Source organism: Oxyura jamaicensis, chromosome 2 (genome assembly GCF_011077185.1).
Source record: "Oxyura jamaicensis isolate SHBP4307 breed ruddy duck chromosome 2, BPBGC_Ojam_1.0, whole genome shotgun sequence".
In the NCBI taxonomy this organism is placed as follows: domain Eukaryota; kingdom Metazoa; phylum Chordata; class Aves; order Anseriformes; family Anatidae; genus Oxyura; species Oxyura jamaicensis.
Window position 1 is genome coordinate 127,583,631 of NC_048894.1, and position 27,140 is coordinate 127,610,770.

A 27,140-nucleotide genomic window follows, 5' to 3' on the forward strand; every position below is an offset into this window, starting at 1 on the left:
CTCCTCTCCCCTCCCCTCCCCTCCCCTCTCCCACTCCATATTTCAAATGTGGAAACTTACTGCCAAAGCTAGTTTTCTGGAGATTCTCTTTTATACAAATGATATGAAATGAGATGAAAGCAGGAAGACTGATGTTGAGCCTCTTATATTACAATTGCAGCGAAAGACAATGCGGTTGTTACTGTAGGAATGACCTTAGCAAAGTCTCAAGTGTAAAAGACATATCAGTGGATAGGTTTATATTTTTTATCTTTAAAATAAACCAAATTAACTTAATACTTTATTTCCTTTCAAAAACAAAAAGACTCAACTGGTTATATTTACCTGGATAATATGACAAATGCCATTGAATATATATGAACATCTTTAACAAATCAACATTCTGAAAATGCCTAGAGGTAATGTAATTTATTATGCATGGAAGAAGATGCTAAATATATTGGCCTTCAGCACAAAATAATAAAATGGTTTGATTAGGTTTAATTTAATTATTGTTGTAAGTGAAAATCCTCTATTCCTGGCATACCCCTGTCCTTCAAAGAAATCTTCATAGAAGAAAAGCAGTAAAAATCCACTTACAATACTGCAAAAAGGCACGTCAGTCAAGGCCATTATGAGGTCTTGTCCACTTACTTCCTTAAATCTTCTTTTCTTTCACTTCAACAGTAACAGCTGAGTTTCAATTCTGCCATCTGCACTTTCAGCATATATCTAATCTGGTGCCATCCTACTTCCTAGTATGAAACCAGATAGAAATCTGCCAAGACTTTACAAGATTGAAAAGATAAATTAACAAAATGCAATAAAGACTACGGTTAATTTTCCTCTTTCAGGATTTACCAAAAAAAAAATTCTGCTACAATGAGGTTATCCTTGATCTGTAGGTTGGATGTATTTGACTCCTCGTTATTCCTTCCTGCAGGAGTTTTCCAGAGTTTTCCATTGCATGTTTCCTGTATCAAACTCTACATCTCATAATTGTAGTTATCTTTTGCAATCACTTTCCCTACAAAACAATTATTTCTAGCCAACACTATTACTATTACTTGTTTTTGTCTTAATCTAGTATGCTGCAATTTTAAATTCATAAGTAATACATATGCACCATACTTTCTAAACAGGTTCTTGTTAAAGTATTTTATTATTATTATTCCCTTCATTAGGTTCCCTTCCTTTTCACTGCATAGATGTTAGTGACTCATAGTCATTTATTCAAATTTCTATCATATATCTATTTTCTCCAATAGTGAAGATCCATGCTAGACAATGCTCAGACTGTAAGCCACTTCCATTTTTTTTAGATAGGAATTATAGAAACATTTTCATAAAATGTACTTTCTTTTTATCTTTTATCACTTCACAGTTATAAATCAATGTAATATTTGAGGCCTTGTACTCTAAGATTTCTTTCTGGCTTTATGCAGATTGTTCTAAGTCTTTCTGAAATTCTGGAAAAAAAAACAACAACACTTGAAATGGAATCTTACATCAAGAGCACTAAGAAAGACAGGTAGCCAACATTTACAGTAGGTACTACTAAATAAATATACACAGCTTCCTTTGGAAATTAATTCCACCCTACTTTGCAGTGCATTTTCATATATATTCCCATTCATATATGGTTCTTTTATATGTAAGGAATTCTGATGAGCAAGCTGCAAACAAAAAAGGAAATATGAATGAGGGAAATATTGCTTACATATAATTTAATTCACCTATTCATATCTTTCCTGTCTTGCTCATTTTGATTTTTCTTTCTCCTATTATATTCTTTATAATATACCTTATGCTAGGCTGATTTCTAGATATCTCTATGCTTATTTCTAGACATTAATTTACAATGGAATTTTTGACTATGAAACGTGTCAGCAAGATGCTCCCTTAATACTCTTCTTGATTGGCAAGACCTTTTGGTTTTGAGAAATTTTAGCTGTTCTGATTAGTGGTGGGTCTAAAAATAAAGCTGTCTCTAAGAGATTTTATTTGTGCATAGTGATAGAGCAGGAAAACAACAAATGCCATTACTGATAATTTTTCTATCTAAAATTTTTCCTCATGTGGAAATACAGTGAAATCTTTTCATGCTGCCACATCAACAGCACTGCAGTATGGAAAAATCCTTTACTTTGCGGTTGAGGTTGATACAATTTTGACAGATGTGAGTGTTGGCATATTCATCTTTAATTACCATCTAGAATTGTTTCAGATTTTTTGTTAAGACAAGAAAGAGTAAAAACAAGCCTCAAGAAATGGTAAAAATTTGGTTTGGCTGAAGCTTACTGAAACAAGACTTATATTGATTTTGGCTATTTCTGTTCCATATATTTAGTTGATCTGAACATGATTTTGTTATTTAATACCAATAATTTTATTATGTTATAGTTGGATGGTGTATTTTGAATTAATAATTCCCATACTAGATAAACTGTGGATTTTTCTATAAATTGCAAGAATATTTATTACAAGCTTAATACCAAATATGTATTTTTGTTAATATTTGTAGTAAGTATTCATACTTCAAGGAACGATACTAAACTGTGAATTTAACTCCTGTTGCTAACATGCAGAGTGTTTTGTTTTGTTTTGTTTTGTTCTGTTCTGTTCTGTTTTGTTTTCTTTTTTCCATTGCAGTATCACAGAATCACAGAGTTGTTGAAGTGCCCTGCCAGTGAGCACCACTGAGAAGAATCTGGCTCCATCTGCTTTATTTCCCCCATTAGATAAATTCTTTTTTTCTGTATACATTGACAAGATACCTGTGTGTCTCCTCTTCACTCAGGTGAACAGTCCCAGTTCTCTCAGACTTTCCTTATATGAGAGATACTCCATTTCCTTCATGATTTGTGTGGCCCTCTCCAGTATGTCCATGTCTCATATATTGGGGAGCCCAAAACAGGACACAGTACTCCAGATGCAGCCTCAGCAGTGCTGAGGAGAGTGGAAGGATCACCTCCCTTGACCAGCAGGCAACATTCCTCCAGGATGCCTTTGGCCTTCTTTGCCATGTAGGCATGTTGCTTGCTCACGTTCAACTTATCCAAGTTGTCACATCCAGCATGTCCACAATGATCTATTTCCAACTAATTGTCCCCAGGCATGTACTGATGTGTGAGGTATGCACCAGTCAGTGTCAATTTGTCAAATTAAAAAAAAAAAAAATAATAATAATGTTTCTATCTTGTGTCACTTGAAACTATTATGTGTTGCATGACTATGGGAATGTTTACAAGTGGGCTTATCCTTTCTGTGAATGCCAATATTGAAAATTAGGGCAAGAAGGAAATGTTTTGGAGAATGACTTTTATTTGAATATTTCATATATGTAATTGGTCTACTTTTCATTATTGCTTTATATTAAAGGTCCTTTACAAGATATAACAGTATTCTTTTATAATGATGCTGGTGATAAACAGAAGTGTATATTAAATAATGAGCATCAGAGTTCTCATGTATTTATATGATACACATGCAGAGTCCATGATGATAGCCTCATCTTTCCTTTTAATTCTGCTTCTGGTGTCCAGAGTAGCAATGTCTCTAAGCATTTCAATGAATTTTACATTTAAACCAAACTTTGTTTCTAACCTCACTAGTGTAAAGTGTAGAAGTGAACATTGTTTTCATGACAAAATTCACTGATCTAGTAATTAATTTTCTATTACTTTGGAAACATTACACTGATTTCTACCACTTTCTAAATAGTTTTCCCATGTTATACATAGTGATATTTTTTTATTATTTTTTATTAAGACCAAGCCCAGTGACAATTTTTCAAAATCAAAATCTTAATGTGTACTTAATGAAATCTGCAAATTTATCATCTGATCCATTATAACTGCTACTGGTATGTCTTTTAATCTGGAAATAAAAATAATTTTCTATTTCTTATTACTTGCACTATCATAGTACTATGCCATAGGACTATGTTAAGCTGGTAACATGCAAATACAGAATAAAAAGGTATTTATCCTTAAGGTATTAAAAAATAATTATTAGACATAAGACTAGAAACAATTTAAACTAGAAACAAGGGGACAAAATATGATACTGATCAACATGGTAAGGGGAATCTAGACATACAGCAGCTTAGAAATCATTAGGTTTTATAAAGCGTTGGATGAAAGAAAGAATATTAATTAGGATTCTGAGGGAGAAAAGGTATTTATGAAGAAGGCTTCCTGCTTACCTTATTCTGGCTGGTGAACTCTGAGTCAATCATTGTAGAGTCATCAGAGGATGCACAACAGGTGAAAGGACAGACAGTTTCTTCTCAGAGAGTACTTTCTCAGCATACAGCTAGAAAACATATCAAACTGTGAGCTAGACAAGAATTAGAAGGAAGTAAGTTCATTTCAACAAAATCTTGAACTGAACAAAAGTTCTTCTTGTAGCTGTGAAGAGGCCCATAAACAAGCTTCAAGATATGATAGAAAGAAAGACAGACAGAAAGAAAGTATTCTGGAGGAAAATGTAGAGGAGATTGTGAAATGTAAACAAAACTGGAAGCCAATGAAATTTGCTGAGCTTGAACTCAGAGCTGGAGGAAATAATTTATCCTAAAAATAATGGATAAGGGAAAAGTAAGACTGCTTCACTTCCAGATTTTGGTGAACTTGGGTTCTATCACAGTCCCTTCTCTTCCCTTCCCTTCCCCTTCCCTCCCCCTCCCCCTTTTTTTTTTTTACTACCTCAGTTTCAAGCAGTTAAGATCAGTTAAATCAATCTATCAACCTACAAAGTAATAAAAGTAATAGAAACATGGGAAGTTGTAGACCTGAAAAAGAATGATTAGTGAAACAAACTTTCATGAGTTGGCATGTTATCTTTAGCAGACTTTCTATAGATTGTAACTTTACTGCAGCTATTCTGCATGAAGATGAATATGATTTTACCATTTTCTCATTCATTTTTTTCTGAGTAGGATTAGGTAGCTTGGTGTAGAGTCTTAGAAAATAAGGAATAGATGAGTTTACAAGTAAAAACGGGAGTTTACTTTGGAGATCCATGGGACATGGTGAAAAACTTCAAAATAAAGTACTGCCTTTGTCAGAAGTTAATACCAGAATGCTGTTGAAATATATGTCCCTCTATGTGGAAAACTGGAAGCTACATTTCAGTAAAAATTGAGTAACACAGAACAAATATTCTCATAAGATTTGATCCTTTAAAAAATTATTTGTTATCATTAGAGAACAACATTTTTTTTTTCTTTCTTTTTTTTTTTTTTTTTTTTTTTGACAGTCCCTGAATGCTGGAGGATATGTGCTGTACCAGCATTATGTAGGAGTCTTATATATAAGACTGTACCAGTCTTATATATTTAAGAGCTTAAAATCTGCATAAATAACAAATATGGAGAATGAGATACAAAATTAAAGAAAGGTGGCTCATCTGTGACAGATTGTATCAATAATAAGGGCATGGGTTTTCTTGCATAGCTAAAGAGAGGGTGTCTGTTCCTGCCTGTTTTGACCTTATTGTTACATATGTATCCTGGTATCATCCTGGTACTTCATATCCAGGAAAATAAATAAAAAAAGGATATGCAGTTTTCCACAGTTCCTATAAATGACTGCACACATTATTCACAAAGAATAATTTTTACAGGAGAAGAATTCTGGTCTCCTTCTAGCTACAAATGCCCACATCTGGAATAAATCTAACTTAAATTAAGAAATAAGAACTGATCTGTGCTTCTCATATATCTCTATGTATGTCATGGCTAAACTAAAATTTGACTATGCCCATTGTCTTGCTTTCTTCTAAGTGTCAGGAAAATTATTTGACATGCCTCTGAGAACACTGAATATTTTCCAAAGAACTTGAGAAAGCTTAAGGCTGTATTGTTACTTTTGTATGAGTCCAAGAGAGAAGATTCTAAAATATTGGTAAGACTAACATTGTTGGAGAATTTTAATATACTTTTCACATACAGAGTACAGAACTGTAATATTTTTCTTTCCCTCTGATTATCAGTAAATTATAATGGATTCATTATTTTGCTTGAAACACACATTCATTTGAACATAAATAGCTATAAGATAGCTTTGCTTGCATTTCCTTTATGCAAATTACATGTGTTTAAAGATACTTTGACTAGTGTAGGCTTCATATTAAAAGGATACAGTTGTCTCTATTCCTTTTTTTTAAAACAAACGAGCAAACTATATCGCTTTAAAATTGACTGTTTATTTAAATGAATAATTTATAACTCATATAACTCCTGGCTTATTAATAGTTTAATTTCAGAGAAAGTAACTAAGTAACTAGTTACTCAGTAACGAGCTAATAACTAGTAACTAGTTACTTAGATGCTAACTAGTTACTTGGTTACTAACTAGTAACTAGGAGAAGCAAGTTGTCATTCAGAGGGACACATTAAATTTAAATACTTTATTAATGCATAGAGTAGAAGTGGTCAAAGTACATCATATACACTTCTTGGTCTTGTAAAGAAAAATAATAATGAAGATTAAAGGATATTGGGGTGTTTGTTTTCTTTTTAGATAGAAGAGGCAATTGATAACATCTGATTTGGAAAATTTTATGATCTTGTGTTGATTTTGTTATTTATATGGCTTTTCTTGCATCATTGGTTTTCTCTGCAGTAGGCCAAGCAGAAAAAATAGCCAATTGAATAAACAGTACTCACACTTAATAATAAGATTAAATATGTAAACAATTAAGTGATAAAAATAACCTTAAATTGTTAATATATATATTTTTTCCTTTGGAATTGAAATTGATCTTGAGATGAGTTTAGATCAAAGAAACAGAATCTGAATCAACATTGACCTTTTCCTGAGGATATGCAGTGGTTCTGCTTCACTTGAGAACCTATGACACTCTTTAGAAAGGACCTGATTTTAAGGAGGTTGCTGTTTCTCCAAATACATTTTAAGTAGATCAAGAAGAGAAGTTCTTGGCTAAGTCTTGTGGTCAGCATATGAAGATGAAACATTATTGAAAGATTTTATATTTGGATTTGCTAATATCCCAATGTTTGAATATCATTATACGTATGACATAGCTAGATTCACCTTATACTTGTATGATATGCTGTTTAGAGAAAGATAATTAATAAAGGACAGAAAATGATTCCAAGGACCTTGTTTCTTAGCTTTCTGTTATAGTTATTTTGCTGTCTCTTGAAAGAGCTGACTTTTTATTCATGTTTATTATTGAGAAGGAAGTTAAAAATAAAAAATAAAAAACTCCGCATCTGAATTTCTTTGTTGAATTTATTTTCTTTGTTTTGATCTTGACATTTAAAAACTGGAAAGTTATTATATATTGCAGAAATCAGGTAAGGATGTCATCCCCCCAAAACAAACAAACAAACAAACATATATACTTTTACTTTCCCTGCTTAAAGAGATAGCATGTTATAGACAGACAGAAAACAAAGTCCACAAATATTTTTTCCTTTACCACACTTGCAGAGCTACATGCCTTATATTAAATAAATAAATATTATTTGCTACTATACAATATTAATAGAAAAAGTAATAAGAAAAATATTAATAGAAAAAAAATACCTTACATCTACGCTATCTTTTCATTTCTCCTATCCCTATGAGCACTGCAGGAATCTCTCTTTTACAGCAAAGAAAATGGATTGAGAAGGCAAATACCTTTGTGTTACTTATGGTCTCAAACAGCAGGGGGTCTCCACATGATATGACATGTGAAGGCCCTGTAAGTTCTGAGTCTATTACTAGACCCCTGTCCAACTTCTTTCCAAAGAAGCATCAGGTGTATACAATGGCTAGACTATTGGGTATGATTGGCTCTCTGCGATCATCTTTCATTGCTCTGGCTATGAAGAAGAGGCACCAATTCTCAATAAACCTTTACAGAGCAAGGTTCCCATAGGTCCCACACTGTCTCTGAAAGGAGAACTCCAGGGTGCAGGCTTATTACCATATCATCTAATCTTACAGTGCTAACTTTTTTCCCCCTCAGACCCTTATTCTTTGCTGTACCAACTAATTCTTCGAATTTAAAGTGTTCTATAAAACAAGTAATTGCAGGAGGACATCTCTTGAAAGTACAACAGCCTGCAGTACAAATGTTGCATTCTTTAACCCTTCAATTCACAATGAGACCAGCCTGTATCACTGGCAGTTACTTATAGTGTATAATAGATCTTTCTCAAACTGAAGACTCTCAGTTGACTGAAACCTCAGCTATTGTGATATCAGGGACTAATGAGGCTCTGCTGACTATAACACTACTTATGTTGTCTGAAGTAGGATGAATTCAAAGTCAAGGAATCTCTCTCTCTCTTTTTTATTTTATTTTATTTTATTTTATTTTTTTCAGGAAAATCAAAGACCTGCAATGGAGTCTGTATCTAAAAAGTACCTCACAAATTGGTATATCTAGGAGAGACTACAGGGAAAAGGTAACATAGAAATGAACTGAGTACATTTTTAAAGAAAATTGAAGTAATTCTTTTTAAATATAACCTGATACCTTAACTAATGTTAAGCAGTCTGAAGTGGAGAAATACCAGAAAGATTGAATTCAAGTAAGGACAAGGATGAAGTATCTCAGGAATAGCAGTATATAAATGTGATTTAAGTCTCAGACTTTCTCTATGTATTTTTATACTTTAAAATGCCTTGCAATGTTAAGTAAAATAATATAGTTTCCTCCTCCAGTAATGTTCATTGACATATGGCTCAGTACTTGCACATATGACATTCTGGCACTTTCACAAATGTTTTCTCAGTTACATGCTATGTCTTCTGAGATGCCAACATATTATATATTTGTCATGTACAAATAAGCAGTAGATTATTTCAGAATCGTTTGTAAAGGGAATTCCAGAGAAAATATTAAAAAAAATGATTTGATATAATTGTTTGAAGAGAAATTAAATGATGTGGAAAGGACTAAGTACAGGAGAGTAGTCCAAGAAAAATGGAGTAGTTCACTGAAACATGGTAATTCCCTTTGTCTGTCCTCTAAATTCTGTAAATGGAAACAGACAATTACACAGAGGAGTTACTGGGAAAGGAAAAATCTAGTGTTGAGCATAGGGACTGTGGTGGTTTTACCGTGCTAGGCAGCTGAACACCACAACTGCTTTCTCACTCCCCCTCCTCAGATGAGGAGGGGAAGAAGTAAAGGAAAGAACAACTCACGGGTTGAGATAAGGATAATTTAATTAAAGAGGAAAAAAAAAATATTATTAAGGAAATATTATTATTAATTAAACAATTCAACTAAAGGGAAAAAAGGGGAAAGGGAAAGAGGGAGGGGGAAAGGGAATAACAAAACAAAACAAGTAAAGGCTATGTGGAAGTGCAGAGGAAAGAAATTACTGTCTACTTCCCACAAATGAGTGATTCTTGACCACGTCCTTGAAGCAGGGCCTCAATGCACGTAGCCAGTGTTCAGGAGGACAGACGTTTTCACAACGAGAGCCCACCCCTCCCCTCTTCTTCCTTTTTCCACCTTTTATTGCTGAGTGTGACATCATATGGTATGGAATATCCCTTTGGTTGGTTTAGGTCAGCTGCCCTGGTGATGTTTCTTTCTCACTTTTTTGCCTACCCCCTAGGAGGGTTAGAGAAAGTCCCGATGCTGTGCCAGCACTTCTCAGCAGCAGACACAACACTGGTGCAATACCACTGCTGTTCTAGCTACGAGTGCAGAGCGCAGCACTGTATGGGCTGCTGCAGGGAAAGTTAACATCCCAGCCAGACCCAGTACAGGGACCAAAATACATAGGCCAAGAAACAGAGGAAAACTATGAGCTAGAGTTGAATGGATATGCTGAGTGAATTCAAGGATAGTTTTCAACAGTAGGAAGGTAGATATTGTATAGCAGAAAAGATTAAGGAGTTCTACAGTGCAGAAAATAATAGTTGTGGTGGTATTTAATTTCACATCATGGGATATCATTTGTAAACAGTTTACAAACTGCTTCAGAGAGGGATAGTGTTTTGTCAAAGAATCTATGGATTATGAGATCAAAACAAATTGGATTTGATGGCAATAAAACATAAAACTTTATCAGTTAAAATTACTGTAAAACAAAGTAATGTACCTGGAAAAACTAGCTTAGCAAATATATTTGTTCTTGTAAAGACAACTTAAAGTTTATCATCATATTTGATTCATTAGTATTCTACTTAGGAAAAAGAATTAGGCCAAAATCTAAATTCCTTCCAACTGAATCGATGTAGTGTACAACTTCAGAAATGCTTATTTGTTGTTGATGTCATTGTTTTTATTGTGCTTAACTTTAAAGCTAGCAGCTTCACTAGTTAATTGTTTTTAAACATTTAAACAAATGCTAACTTCATAAGGGAGGGTGGCAGGTAAAGGGTGAAAAGAAGTATGAGTCCTCCTGGGTATGTCTTGCTTCCGTTGTAATCAAACAATGCTGGATACAATTGTCCAGGCTGTCCTTTGATCTTCAAGGTTAACTAACAACTTGTAGTTAGGTCCCTACTGTTTCCGAGTTAATTGGTCCACCTTTACATTCATACAGAAATCATGCTTCCCTGGAAAATCAGTTCAAACTTCCTGACATTAGACAATATTTTCACAGTGGAAAAAAAGAAAGAAAAAAAAAAAGAAAAAAGAAACAGAAAGGAAAAAAAAAAAAAAGAAAAAAAGAAAGAAGAAAAAAGAAGAAAGAAGAAAGAAAGGTAAAAAGATCAAGAGAAAATAACCATAGAGAAGTGGACCTGAAATGTACAGTCTTGAAGATTTCCTGACTATTTGTTTCCTTGCTATTTGTTTCCTATGAAGGAAAGAATAATTCTTTTAAGAAGCAAAATCTAATTCCTGCTGGCAGTTTGCATCTAGTTGTAAATGAAAATGTTAGATATCAGGCAGGCTACATGGATGAATCTGTGGAGTAGTGACAGGTTTTGTTTTGTTTTGTTTTGTTTTGTTTTGTTTTGTTTTTCACAAGAAAATAAAAAGACAACAGGCTAGAATTCTCATTAAAGTTCCAGTAAAAAAAAAAAAAAAAAAAAAAGAGATTCTAACTTAATATTAAGATAATGCACAGCTCTTTGTGGTTGTACGCCCTAAATGCCTGTAGAGCTTAGATGAAGTACAGAGAGACATGCACAAATGTGGAAATGTGGAAACAGAATGAAAATTCAACTGTAACACTGAAAAAAAAAAAAAAAAGAAAAAAAAAAGAAAAAGAAAAAAATCTCTATTCTAGTCAGCAATCTCGGTTCTGGTGTATGTACTTCTCATCATTATAGAATCATATATCTAACACATTTATTTGTTTATTTCTCATTGGGGAGATAAAACACCTATTTTTCCCATGTAAGGTCATACTTGTGATGCTTCCTTTATGTTGTTTTCTCCTAGATAATTATGGTTGTAAAGAAACTTTTTTGTTGTTGTTGTTCCCTGCTTAAACAACACCATGCCATTTCACTGAGTTATTACTCTATTATCACTGTTAATTTTAGATTTAAAACCTAAGCAAAATCCATGGGACCAATGAGGATATACAGGTATTTTCTTAATAACATACCAAGGAGAACACACTCTAATTGAAGTCTTTTTTCTGTTTAAGAGCCATGAAAGGTGTAGTCTGGCGTATTGGATAGCTCATAGGAAAATACAGAAGGTGACAAGTAGATGAATGAGGGATTATAATCTCCCACTTCTGTGATTTTTTCATTGAGCACATCTTGATATAGCTTGCAAATTCATGCTAAAGAGTTGTAGCTAACCCTAGAACTTTTCTCAAACACGGTGGAATTCCTTCAATCATGGAATCATAGAATGGTTTGTGTTGGAAGGGATAAAGACCATCTAGTTCCAATCCTTTTGTCATGACCAGGGACACCTCTCACTAGATCAGGTTGCTTAAAGACCCATCCAACCTGGCCTTGAACACTCGAATACTGGGGCATCCAACAGTTCTCTGGCAGCTTGTTGCAGAGCCTAATATTCTGCAATAAACCAAAAGAGAAAAAAAAAAGAAAAAAAAATAAAAAAAAGAAAAAAAAAGAAAAAAGAAAAAATGAGTACTATTTAAATCCATTCTCTTTGTCATTTTGCTGACTGAAACAGGAGGTAGCCCTTTTCCAGTGATCGTTCATTCAAGAAAGTGTTTGCTGTCTCCCAGGTTCAAAAAAAGATTTATCTGAGATTTTTTTCTAAAATGAAATGATACTTGGGCCATTGCTAAGGTATTGTGTGAAACGCCGACCCTGTATAAAAAGACATGCGAGCAGATCTCTTCCACTATTACAGTTTACAAATGCAATCATAACTTTCATTTTGTACCACCAGTAACTGAAGGGCAAAGAGATTTTTTTTGGTGCTCTTCCACATATTTGAGATGTCCAACTGCTTGATAATAATGCTATTGTCTAAGTGAAATTCCTTGTCTGCATGATTTTTTTAATTATTTTTGCTATGATACCTTTGCCATAAATACGACATGAAATATTTTTTAGAAAATAATCAAGATACAAAATTCAAGGTTTGAACCAGGAGTGTTTTCAAGTTTCTGTCTAGAAGCTGCCATTCTCATCATGAGGTCATTAATCGAGTTGAATGGGGTGTCAGTCCTCTATATTATCACTTGTATACCTTTACAAATAAATCCCTTGATAGAAGAACTGAGTTCTTAAGCTAAGTGTAAACATGTTTCTGTGGCCTTATAAAAACACAGAAGAATTTTTTAACAACTGTTAGATCATCCCACCCTGTCCTTGATAAGTTTCTTCCACATTATTTATTTGATGCAATGATTAGAGGTAGTTAAATTATCAGATTTACTCTAGAATTTAGCAGTCAAATCATTTCCAGATTTATCATTGTATCTTCAGTTGACTGTTAATTTAATTATGAATAAATCACTGATATTTTTTCAGTATGTGCAGGAAATGGTACAACTGAAAAACTAAAATAAAGTCAGGCTTATCATAAATTATTATTAAAGTTTTGAAAACCATGAAGAGATTATATTAACTACCTGAGGATTTTTTTAAACTTTTATAAAACAATATAAGTGGCATTAAAGTATCAATGTCTTTTTTGTCATTATTTTTGAAATACATATCCATTTGTTTACTGCATACTCACATACCTGTATATGTCTGTCATCCAGACTTTTATCAACCTGACAGATGCAAGAGCAGAAAAAGAAAAAAGTCCAATTATGAACTTCAGGCAAGTAGACTGTTTTATATTACAGTTATATATGAAAGTGTGACATTTTATAAAAGAAAATGAAAAAGATGTCAAGTTCTTCTGAATGTATCTTTATGGTTTAAAAGCCCATTTGTTTTCTGCTGCTGAAGTTTAGATTTAAAAGAGTAATTGTTCAAAGAAAGCATTAGGTTTATTTTTTTCAATTCTATATCAAGATTACAATGAATGTAAATACTAAATAAAATAGTAGCTGAAGGAGTCTGCTCATCTCTCTCTATATTTTTTTTAATTGTTTTCTGTAATAACCTTTACAGGTGAGATTTATAGGTGAGTTAATATATTAGCTGTATAATAAATATAAATTTATTTTTTTATATATAATATACATTGTTATATATATGTTATATATATAACTAAATTATACTTAAATATAGGTATATATTATTATTTATAATATATAATATTGTCTATGTATATATAACATGTTTATTACATATTATATATTTATTATATGTTTATTAACTATTATTTATTAACTATCATTATCTAACTAACTATATATAACAATATGTTAATTAAAATAACAACGTCAGTTCCTGCTTTGGGCCTAAGTTGGCCTTTATAATCTATATTGACTTTTGGAATTTACCATTCTGATTAAAATTAACTATTAATTATAAAAACAAGGCTGTTTTCTTTTTCTTTCTTTCTTTTTTTTTTTTTTTTTTCTAAGCTGTTTTCCTTTTGCTCATATAGATGATCTAAAAGAGATGTTTTTAAGTATTTGTTTATTAAGCATATATGAAAAAGAAGTGATCTTCATTCTCACAGAAAACTTCCTTGTAAGCATCTGAAAAAAATATCAAGAATTTTAATAAATGAAATGTATGCCTTAGTCTGTTGCATATAGTTCTATCCATACTCGTACATTACAGAGGTAGTTTAATCACCCATAAGAAATTACTAGCTTCTCTGTTCGTGAAGCATGACATTTCAATTGCACAGCCAATAAAAGAATTACATGAAGAGGGCTGAAATGATTTACTGTATGGAAAGCCACAAGACCAAGGTTACCATGGTGAGCTACCTTTCTGTGCATACAAGGTCAAGTGAGAGTGACCTGTCAGTGGACAACCTTCAGTGCTAACATAGTAATATATTGCACCAACAACGGTTTGTTGATTTGCTTCTTAAATAATTATAAACATTTTAATATTTGGTATTTTTCATGGCTGAATTTTTAAGATGGAGATAACAATGAATACAGAAATCTCCGTTTTATGCTTCAGTAATATTTTAATAGCATTAGACGAACATCTGTGTTTAGGAAATTTTATGAATCATAGTTGTTTACAGTAACATTTCTTAGAGTATGTTCAGAGATTAAAAAAAGCTTACCAAGGGTTTTCACATATTTAATCTATTGTGTATAAGATTCCAGTTGATGCTTTTCATATTTTCTGACTCTGCGTTATTGTATATTGCAGAATTCTTTCAGTTCCAATGGGGATGAAGATAGGGAAGCAGGGAACATTTCAAATAGACTGTGTACAAATAGTGTCAAAGAAAACATACAATTATAATTAAAAAGCTCAGAAAGAAGTCTGAAAACCAGGGAGTTCATCTAATGGTTCTCTGAAAAATATTTTGTTGATGCATAAAATGAGAACTATACTAATAAATGTCTCTTGAATTACATATGCTGTAAGAAAATGAAACCCTTTGGGTTATGAATCTTGGATTTAAAGAGGCAGTCATCAAATATTTAAGATGAAAATGCAGTAACACATGCTAGCTGTCATGTGTAAGTTTGGTGAATGTTATGACAAGGTTTTTAAAACATTCATAGTCAGAGTATTTTTATAAAAATGTTCATTAATTCAAACAGACATTCATATCTGGCAACCTACATTACAATTGAGATTTTTAGATGCATGAGAAATCTTTGTAAAGCCAAGAAAATATGGGTGAAATATATAGCAATCATGTTTAAATTATACATTATAAGGCATACCTATCGGTATGTTGTCATATTATGCATTAAATTTAGTGCATAAATCAGGTTGTTATAATTCTGATGTCGCCAAAAGGCACAAAATATGACAAACAGGACTAGGCATGTAGATATTATCATACTCAATAATTCAATGAGCATTTGTTTTATGTAAATTAACTTCTGTTATTAAAAATTACACTCATTTATTACACTACTTCTATGTGATAATTAAAAAAAAATCCCTTTTCTGGAGAATTGTTACAAAATGTGAATAATGCATCTGTTTAATATCTTTATAAACAAGATCTTACCATCAGATTAGTTCTGAAAATGAAAGTATTATTGATTTAAATAATAATTTCATAATACTGTTACATTGCAGTGTTGAAGCTGCTAATCTCGTTTTTGTGGAGAACTATGCATTTAAAGCAGTACTTGAACTCTCACATACAGCACATAAACAATATTAATTTGATACAGGCTACTATTGTTGAATGCAAGAAAATGTACCTTTCAAAATATTGAGGATAAAACCCAGATACTTCTAACTGTATATTTTAATATAACAAACCTGTCTGTATTGTGATATGTTGGTTTCTTGCAATAAATTCAAACATATTAGATGGTATTGTACCAAAATTCTGATATGATTTCATGCCAACCTGAGGGAAGCTATGTCTATTTTCCCATTATAAAATAATAAAAAAATGAACTTATTGGGAGTAAAAAAAAATATTTAATATCACCTGCTTTTAATTCCAAAATATTAGGGTTCATGGTTTTTCTTTCTTTCCTTTTCCTTTTCCTTTTCCTTTTCCTTTTCCTTTTCCTTTTCCTTTTCCGTTTCCTTTTCCTTTTCCTTTTCCATTTCCTTTTCCTTTTCTTTTTCTTTTTTAAATTTTCTTTCTTTCTCTTTCTCTTTCTTTCTCTTTCTCTTTCTCTTTCTCTTTCTCTTTCTCTTTCTCTTTCTCTTTCTCTTTCTCTTTCTTTCTCTTTCTTTCTCTTTCTTTCTCTTTCACTTTCTCTCTTTCACTTTCTCTTTTTCTTCTTTTTCTTTTCCTTTTCCTTTTCTTTTTCTTTTTCTTTTTCTTTTTCTTTTACTTTTCTTTTTCTTTTTCTTTTTCTTTTTCTTTTTCTTTTTCTTTTTCTTTCTTTTTCTTTTTCTTTTTCTTTTTCTTTCTTTTTCTTTTCATTTCTTCTTCTTCTTCTTCTTCTTCTTCTTCTTCTTCTTCTTCTTCTTCTTCTTCTTCTCTTTTCATTTTCTTCTCTTTTCATTTTTTTTTTTTAGTTTTCTTTTTCAATTTCATTTTCTCTGTTTTTTCTTTTTTCTTTTTAACTCATTAGTAGGTACAGACTTAAGAAATTTGTTTATTCATCTTGCAAGAACAAGAAAAGACAGGAAGGAATACGTGTATGTGGGGAAACATTCATGGCAGGACCTATATCATGCTAAGGAAATTTTTCAGAGCCAAAACGTGTCTAACATTTCTTCTATGATTCTAATTGAGTTAGTGAGACAAATCATGTCAAACCTGTGGACATCCTGATAAGACACAGCACAGAGGAAAGGTGAAATTCTTGAACCTAACCTTCTACCCTTCATCACTATATCTTGGCAGGAAATAAAATACTTTATTTTCAGTTCTTTAATAAAAGTAGACAAATAAGTATTTCAAGCTACCAGGCTTAGCTGAAGTTGAATATGCTGCTGTGAATGGTGGTCCCAACTGAGCATCATTTCAGAGAACTTCTATTTGGCTGATTGTAAGTGTCACACTGCTAGAACCATCACTTAGCTCTGTAAAGTGGCAGAAATCAAAGGCCTTTTTGATGCACACAGAGAAGCAGCAAATGATGCTGAAGATTTTCCAGCTCCCCTGGAATGATATGGAAACAAGCATTGAAAGACATGGAACATGTCCTCATGTTCCTCTTCCATTTGCTTTCATGACATAATGTACAGAGTACTTTTTAAGGAAGAGTTCATTACACAAACAATTGTACACAGTCCATATCATATTACTGGGACTGTTAGACTACCTAATGACTGACAAACAATATCAGTTTTTGAGTTGTGCACAGTGTCTCAAAAGGTGGAAACTAAAAATACATAGACTAAGAAATGCCAGATTTTTGGTCTATCTTGTGGCCATTGGCAGCTGATTCAATAAATGGAGTTATATTCTATGATCAGTAAGATATAAACTAGATTACATTAGTATTATATCTAAAATGGGAATGAATGTGTGAAATATGGAAGTCCAGTGGTATTCATAAATCCATATATCATATCAGTTGTTTATCCAAGATTGTATTGTATTAAGGACAGATTTTAATAGGTTTTTAAAGAGAAAAAAAAAAAAAAAGAAAATTAGAAAATCACTGGATAAAATAAGGCCAATAAAGCAGACTTTGTGAACCTTCAGAAATTTAACTCGTTTTAATGTATTGGGATATTATGTTTTATTATTATTATTATTATTATTATTTTTGTCTCAATTTTCAGGCTCTTTTTCTTACTGAAGGTATTAGACATTTACACTGGCTATTTCAGACATTTGTTTAGATCCTATAAATCTTCTGGAGATATTCTCCTTTCTTCATTCAGTGTCTAAAAGGACTTTCTCCTGTCTTTTTTTCTTTGAACTGCATTGTCCCAACATATCTAATTTTTCCATCTACTTGACACAAGACTAAGGAGAAAAAAAATAAAAAGGATGGTTTTCTAATCATTGTGGACTAAAAGAGTAAAACATTATTTTAATTCTTGCTGAATTTTGTTCAGATATCAACTTTCCAAAATATATGTATTAAATGAACAGTAAAATTTTACTGTACTTTGTTAATGAGATTTTTCATTTTGATCCCATATTCCTCACTTTAAACTATGCGAAAATATTAGAAAAGACAATGAGATCATATGGAATATAATGCTAATGGAACATCAAAAGTTACTAAGCAGTCTTCTTTTGTTCTTTATACAGCAGCTACCTAAGTAAGCAATTTAGGTATTTTTATTAAATTGAAAGGCAGTGATAAAAAATAGATGTGATATTATTTTTATTTTTATTATTTATTTTTTGTTACTGAATCATTTATATGAATATAGGAAGGTGAATTGGAAAGGTATATTCTTTTTACACCAAAAATAATTGTCAACTTACTTTCTGTGATATGTGTTACAGATTACTCTTTTGGAATTTGGAAGCAGTCCAAAATACAAAGGATAATATTCAAATCTATGTCTGTTTTCCTAAGAGAGATTCTTAACCACTAAATATTTGTGAGGCTATTCAAATACACATTACACTTCTTTTCCATAGGAGAATTCAGGCAATATTTTTCTGATAGGACCACAGTTTTTGGAACTCCTTTTCTAACGTTTCTTTGGCTTAGCTCCTCATGAAAAAGTATGAAAACAATATGACTTATTTCTGTTTTGATTTTTTTTTTTTAAAAAAGTTCATTTCACAGTTTGACTGCCAATATATTTACTGGTGGAAGCTGTGATGGTTTTATCTTCCAAAATAACTTTTGTTTATTGCTTTTATTCAACTAATAACAGCATCTAGGTAGTAATGGTATATGCATCATATAAATTACTAACTACATGTGAAGGGACTTTCATCAATAAGATTCTTTTTTATAATGTAATTACATTTAATACCTAAGTACATACAAAGTCTATGCTGGTGGAAAAGAAAAAAAAAAAATATAGCAACAGGCAGTAACCTTTGTTCAGCAGGAGAGACTAAAAGCACAAATCAAAACAAGCACATGTAGAATGATAGAATCATAGAATGGTTTGGGTTGGAAGAAACCTTAAAGATCACCTAATTCCAACCCCATGCCATGGGCAGGGACACCTCCCACCAGCCTAGGTTGCTCAAAGCCCCATCCAACCTGGTCTTGGATATTTCCAGGGATGGAGCATCCAAACCTTCTCTGGGCAACCTGTGCTAGTGCCTCACCACTCTTAGAACAAAGATTTTCTTCCTTATGTTTAATCTAAATCTCCCCTCTTTTAGTTTAAAGCCATCACTCCTTGTCCTATCACTATACTCCCTGATACAGAGTCCCCAGCTTTCTTGTAGGCCCCCTTTAGGTACTGGAAGGCCACTGGAAGGTCTCTCCAGAGCCTTCTCTCCTCCAAGCTTAACAACACTATAAGGTCTCTCCAGAGCCTTCTCTTCTCCAGGTTGAACAATTCCTACTCCCTCAGCCTGTCTTCACAGGCGAGGTTCTCCAGGTTCTTGATCACTTTTGTGGCCCTCCTTTGGACTTTTTCTAATACTTCCATGTCCTTCTTGTGTTGGTGGCCTCAGAGCTGAACACAAAACTTCAGGTGCAGTCTCATGAGAGCAGAGTAGAGTAGGAGAATCACCTCCTTCATCCTGCTGGCCATGCTTCTTCTGATGCAGCCCAGGATATGGTTGGCTTTCTGGGCTGCTAGAGCACATTGTTGGCTCATGTTGAGATTCTCATCAACCAGCACTCCCAATTCTTTCTCCTCAAAGATGCTCTCAACCCATTCTCCACCTAGACTGTATCTGTGTTTGGTGTTGCCCCAACCTAGGTGCACTTGGCCTTGTTGGACCTCATGAGGTTTGCACAGGCCCACCACTCAAGCCTGTCGATGTTCTTTTGGATGACATCCTTTCCCTCCAGCCTGTCGACCACAGCACACAGCTTGGTGTTATTGGAAAACTTGCTGAGGGTGCATTCAATCCCACTATCCATGTCATAAACAAAGATGATATACATTACTGGTCCCAATATCAACTCCTGGGGAGCACTGCTCCACAGTGATCTCTACGTGGACACAGAACCCTTGGCTGCAACTTTTTGAGTGTGCCCATCCAGGCAGTTCCTTACCCACTGACTAGGTAATTCACCCGTCAAATCCATGTCTCTCTAATTTAGAGACAGAGATATCATGGGGGACAGTGTCAAATCCTGTGCACTACTCCAAGTAGATTATGTCAGTTGTTCTTCCCCTATCCACTGATGCTGTAGCCCCATCACAGAAGGTTACCAGATTTGTCAGTCACAATCTGTCCTTAGTGAAACCATGTTGGCTGTCACCAATCACCTCCTTCTTTTCCATGTGCCCTAACACAGTTTCCAGGAGGATATGCTCCATGATCTTGCCAGGCACAGAGGTGAGACTGCCTGGCCTGTAGTTCCCTGGGTCTTCCTTTTCTTTCTCTTTTTAAAAATGAGGGTTATATTTCCACTCTTCAAGTCAGTGAGAACTTCAAATGACTGTCATATCTTCTCCGATATGATGGACAGTGGATTAGCTACTACGTCCAGCAGTTCCCTCAGAACCCATGAATGTATCTCATCAGATCCCATGGACGTTTGTATCTTCTACCTTAGATGGTCTTGAACCTGATCTTCTCCTACACTGGGTAGTTCATCATTCTTCCAGTCCCTGCCTTCATCATCTGGGGCCCGGGCTATGTGGCTGGAGCTTTTGTCTGACTGACACAAAATAATCATTAAGTACCTCAGCCTTCCCCATATCCTGGATGACCAGGTCTCCTGTTTCCTTTTGGAGAGGGCCCACAGATTCTCTAGTCTTCCTTTTACCACAAATATACCTACAGAAGCCTTTCTTGTTGCCCTTGATGTCTCTGGCCAAATTTAATTCTAAAAGGGCCTTGGCTTTCCTGACCTGATCCCTGACTGCCCAGACAATGTCTCCCAGGCTATCCGTTCTTGTTTCACAGAATCACAGAATCAGAGAATTTTAGGGGTTGGAAGGGACCTCGAGAGATCATTGGGTCCAATCCCCTTGCCAAAGCAGGTTCCTTAGAGCAGGCTGCCCAGATAGGTGTCCAGACAGGCTTTGAATATCTCCAGAGAAGGAGACTCCACAACCCCCCTGGGCAGCCTGTTCCACTGTTCTGTCACGCTCACCATGAAGAAGTTATATCGTATGTTGGTGTAGAACTTCCTATGCTCCATTTTGTGGCCATTACCCTTTGTCCTGTCCCCACAAACCAGTGAAAAGAGGTTGGCCAAATCCCTCTGTCTCCCACACTTCAGTTATTTATAAACATTATTAAGATCCCCTCTCAGTCTTCTTTTCTCCAGGCTGAACAGATCCAGGTCTCTCAGCCTGTCCTCATAGGAAAGATGCCCCAGGCCCCGTATCATCTTTGTGGCCCTCCACTGGACTCTTTCCAGGAGATCCCTGTCTTTTCTGTACCAGGGAGCCCAGAGCTGGACACAGTACTCCAGGTGAGGCCTGACCAGGGCAGAGTAGAGGGGTAGGATCACCTTCCTTGACCTGCTGACCACGCTCCTTTTAATGCATGCCAGGATCCCATTGGCCCTCTTGGCCACCAGGGCGCACTGCTGGCTCATGGTAAACCTGTTGTCCACCAGGACCCCCAGGTCCTTCTCTTTAGATCTCCTCTCCAGCAGGTCGTCCCCCAGCCTGTACTGACACGAAGGGTTGTTCCTTCCTAGGTGCAGGACTCTACTTGCTCTTATTAAACCACACCTGGTTTCTTCCTGCCCAGCTCTCCAGCCAGTCCAGGTCTCGCTGAATGGCAGCACAGCCTTCTGGCATGTCAGCCACTCCTCCCAGCTTTGTGTCATCAGCGTACTTGCTGAGGGTGGACACTGTTTCCTCATCAAGGTTGTCGATGAAGATATTGAACAAGACCAGACCCAGCACCGACCCCTCGGGAACACCTCTAGTTTCCACTCTCCGTAGGCCTTCTTTTTCTGATTAAGTTTGGTCAGGAACCCCTTGTTCATCCATGCAGACCTTTTTTCCTAGCATTTTTTCTTGACTTCCACTTTGTTGGGATGCATCTCTCCTGACCTTGGAGGAGGTGATCCTTGAATATTAACCAGCTTTCTTGGGACCCTCTTCCCTCCAGGGCTTTGTCCATGGTAAACGTAAAAACTTAAGAGAACAAAAATTAATTCCAATTTGGAAATAAATTTTTGCTTCTGAGCTTTGGGCAGTTTTATAACTCTAGAATTCATATCTGTGGGTAGATGGAAGGAAGAGAAAGGAGAGTCCTTGTACACTAAGGATCACGTGCAACCTATTACATGTACTAAAGGTACGGCAGATCTCCTGCCACAAGGAAAAAAAAATATTTTTTGAGTTATATATACAGCACTGAACATAGGAAGAAGATGGTTGCAGCCATTTAATAGCAATATATGTAAAGTAAGAAGACATCCACTATATCTAGGGGAAGACTGAACTTGAATACATTCAAATACTCAAAATGTTTTCACAAGATATTATGTAAAACATTTGGGAAGTGTAAATTTTCTGAAGGCATTTTTTCTCATATTCTCTTCTGTATTTAGTGATCTATATGTACTTTTTTCTTTTCTGATTGTAGTTGTTTTTGTTTGGTTGATTTGTTTTTGTTTATTATTTATTTCTTTATTTATCTATTTATTGCTACAGAGCTACTGAATTGTCACTGCTAGTTCCTGTAACAGTATTTCTTCACACAGCTTCCAAAGATTTGGCAAGACTCCTGAATAAGTATTTTCAGATACATCTTAATGCATTAAAGTATGTTTAGTAAGTAGATGTTGCATTCCATACCAGTGTCTAATGCTTACCATAAAGGTCTTTAATTGTGAATGTCATTGTTATATTCAGTATGAGGAGGACACCTTTTTAAGAGAAAGAGAGAGAGAGAGACAGAGAATGGTCCAGATGGAGTTTCTCATTTTGAATTCTCTTCCTTGAAAAACTGCAGGTGCATGTTCATAATTTGACATTGCTGCATTATGGATTAGCTACTGAAAGCTATTGTACAGTGAGCACTGCAGTCATCTCATTGACCTCTTCGAAGTCCAAGCGTATAATCTCTGTGACACCAACACTTCTGCTAAAATCACATTTAAGCACTGCAGCCAGACAAGTTTTTGAAAGAGTTATATTTACAAGTACAGAATGAAATGAACAATGAATTTTGTGAAAAGTAATTTTATAAATAGCACATTTTGTAATTCTAAAAGCTATAAAGAAGATAATAGAGCAGCACTGATTCTTTTTATTTATTTATTAATATTTGGTTCTATGCGAACAGAAGCTTATTTTAGATATTTATGAATTAATATTACATTCATATGGTTCGATGTAAAAAGCGTAAGAAATTAAGCCTCTGAAATATTTGCAGTAGAAAAAGCTTGATTATAAATAAAATAAGATTAATCTGTGCTAATCTATGCAATTAATTATTTTAAATTCATGAATTATTTGAAGAGTTTGATGGAGGAAGGGTTGCTTACATTGAGAAGACAAAATTCTAGAAAAATATTTACAAACTCAGGGTCTATCCAAACATAGATTTTGAGTTTTTAAAGATGACTCATATACATTGACAGCAGTAATTATTTTGCCAGTACAAATTTCCTGCATAAATGAAATATTCTGTATCCTTCCACCTCTCTTCTATTAAAACAACCTACTCCTGTGACTTAATAGCAGTAATATAATGCAAAAGGTCTTTCTGCTTAAGTTCCTGGCTAAAGGAGCTGAATCATGTAATGAATAAGCTTTATAAAAGTGCCTGATTCCACTTAGAGAATTCTGTGTGGTCAACTTTTTCTTTGCTGAGACAAAGAGAGCCTCTCATCAAAATAAAAGCACCATTTGAAATGTAATGAAAACAAAGCTTTGCGTACAACCTTGAATGGTTGAAATATATTATATTGCTAATCACGTACCTTTTCCAGTGCCACTTTCTATCTACTTTGTGTCCCTTCTTTGTCCAACTTTTCCACACCCTTTCTCCTTAAATGTCATTATTCCTTAGGTTTATCCTACTGAATTGCTGCATTTATATGTCTGTTGCTGAATCTGTGAGTGCCAGGTGTTTTTCTAGCTTCATCTTCCACCTCGTGTTTTATTAGTACTTATTTTGTACCTCAGGTGACCTAGCTTTTCATCATATTTTTTTCCATGCCAAATGCTTTGGTTGCCCTTAGTGCTAACCTTTATATTCACTGTCTATTCACATTCACAACTCTTGCTTGTATTTGTTCATAAATAATAGGGAGGAAAAGCTGTCGGTGAAAAGTTCATCAAATGCAAAGGTCAAGATCCTTGGATATACAGTGGAACTAAATTTTTAAAGGTTTTGTTTATTTATGTATTTATGCATTCAGTCATTTTCATCACTGTTCAGTTTTAGGTGTGTTAAGCTGTGTGCTTTTTCCATGTTTGTGGACTACAAAATAAATAAATAAATAAAATTTGTTTTTATAGAATGGTTTGGGTTGGAAGGGACCTTAAAAATCATCTATCTCCAACCCCCCTGCCACCAACAGGGATGCTACCCACTGGATCAGGTTGGCAAAGCCCCCATCCAGCCTGGCCTTGAAAAATTCCAGTGATGGGGCATCCACAACTTCTCTTGGCAACCTCTTTCAGTACCTCATTACCTTTAAAATTAAGAATTTCCTCCTAAAGTCTAGTATAAATCTATCCCCTTTTAGTTTAGGGTCATTCCCCTTGTCCTATCATTATCCACCTGAGTAAAAAATCCTTCTCCATCCTTTTTATAAATCCCATTTAAGTACTGAAAAGTCATAATGAGGTCTCTCAGGAGCCTTCTCTTAACCTGGCTGAACATCCCCAGCTCTCTCAGCCTGCCCTCATAGGAGAGGTGCTCCAGCCTTCTGATGATCTTTGCAGCCCTCCTTTGGACTCGCTCTAACAGGTCCACATCTTTCTTGTGCTGGGGCCCCCAAACCTGGACACAGTACTCTAGATGGGGTCTAAAGAAGGCAGAGATGTGGACAATCACCTATCTTAACCTACTAGCCACTCTTCTGTTGATGTAGCCCAGGATGCAGTTGGCCCTCTGGGCTGTGAGCGTGTACTGCTGTCTCAAGTTGAGCCTTTCATCCACCAGAATCCCCAAGCCCTTCTCTGCAGGGCTGCTCTCAACGAGTTCTTCTCCCATCTGTACTCCTGTCTGTAATTGCCCCAATCCAGGTGCACTACCTTGCACTTGGACTTGTTGAACCAGTTCACGTGGGCCCATTTCTCCAACCTATACAGGAACCTCTGCATGGCATCTCTTCCTTCTTTGGTATCAACTCCACCACTCAGCTTGGTGTCATCTGCAAACTTGCTGAGGGTGCAGTTGATCCTACTATGTCAATGACAAAAATATTAAAAAGTTCCAGTGCCAGGACAGACCCATGAGAGACACCACTCATCACTGACCTCTATCTGGACATAGAGCCATTGACCACCACTCTCTGTGTGTGACCTTCAAGCCAATTCCTTATCCACTGAGTTCTAGTTTTGTTCAAAAATTTATTTTTGTGTCTTATTATTTTGACTTCTGCTCATTTATCTTCAGGTTTTATGCATTTCATTGATATTAACATTTGATATTAACATTTGATATTAACATTTGATATTAACATAACATTGATATTAACATTGATATTACAAATTAATGTGATTAACCCCAGTGACACACTTAGTGCATTCCCATACACAGAATAACATTCAGTCCAAGAAACACTTGTAAGACTACTCTTACCAAAAATAAAATGATCAATTTTTTTTCTGCTGGTCCAGTTTTCAGCTTCATTTCTTTCTTCAAGTCAGCTGAGGGATACTTCTGCATTACCAGAAGATGTCATTTCAGTTTACGTCCTAAACTATACTTTGCCCCCAGATGATGCTATAAAATGAGTTGCATTCAGGCAGAGGCTTCTCAAGCACAACTGCTTCATTTAACAGCAGCATATAACTATTCAACTCCCAATCCCTGGAGTTCTCCCTTTGCTAAGGGAATACTTTGCTGTTATAGCATCAGGCTTAAACTGGCAAGGTGTTTTGGAGAATGCAGCTTTTCTGAACCAATTAACTTTCACTGTGAAATATGTTTTCTCCATTAAAAAAAAAAAAAAAGACAACAAGGAAACCTGGAAACCTAAAGAAATTGGAAGGATGAAGTTTCTTTTATCTTCTGAGATGTGAATAAAAAAAAGAACTTTGGGGTTTGTCTGAGACTTTTGATAGTATCAAATGGAGCAGGAATCCCTGTCTTCATCCTTTTGTCTTCAAGAAGTTTTCTAACAAGCTTAAGTCTTTCAAATATCGTAGGCAATACTAGAAAAGGAATAGAAAACTCCATACTAATGCAGACTTCAGTAAAATTCTACCATTCCTGAAATCAAACGATGAGGGATCAGAGCTGACAGATTGGGCACTAAATTTTCCAAGAAAAAAAAAAAAAAAAAAAAGGCTATAAATTTCTTATTTTTCTTCTGAGTATTTTCTAAGTTTTTATGGATATTGTTACAAAAGAGCCCTTTCATCTAGGGAGATCTTTTCAGGAATTTACTGATTAGGAAGAAAGGCATAAAAAGATGAACTGAATCAAGAACACCAAGCTCTGTGACAGACAAAAGAACCTTATGAAATCTGTTTCTGTGCCTTAAGAGGCCCAGTGTTGCCTCTGTGAGCTGACTAGACTGGTAATGAGGTATACCTACATGACTTTGTAAGCTCCTAATTTGTTCTGTTTTATATCCTGAGAAGACTCAAGGAAGAACTTAACTGTACTGAATGAATTAGTTAATTATACCAGTCGGAGATTATAGCTATACTCTCAGAGAGAGACAGTAGGAAATAGTTGGTAAGTAGCTGAAGACGGATTAAAAGAAGATTCACTGCATCAAGAACACAGCCTCTGTGGAAGCCGATGACAGTCATTAATTTAAAAACATATCAATATCTCTTGACATTAATAATTTTAATTATTATTTTCTAGTATTACATGGTATTTTCCTTTTGAAAATGCATTGAGGAAGAAGTCTTTCACAAATACCTCATAACCGTTCAGTCAGTTTTTCAATGTGATTGTATCATGCATGAAGTGGGAATTGTATATCTGGTTAGATATATATCTGGTTAACTTGTTTAGGGCTACAAAGGTGGTGAAGGGCCTAGAGGGGAAGACATATGAGG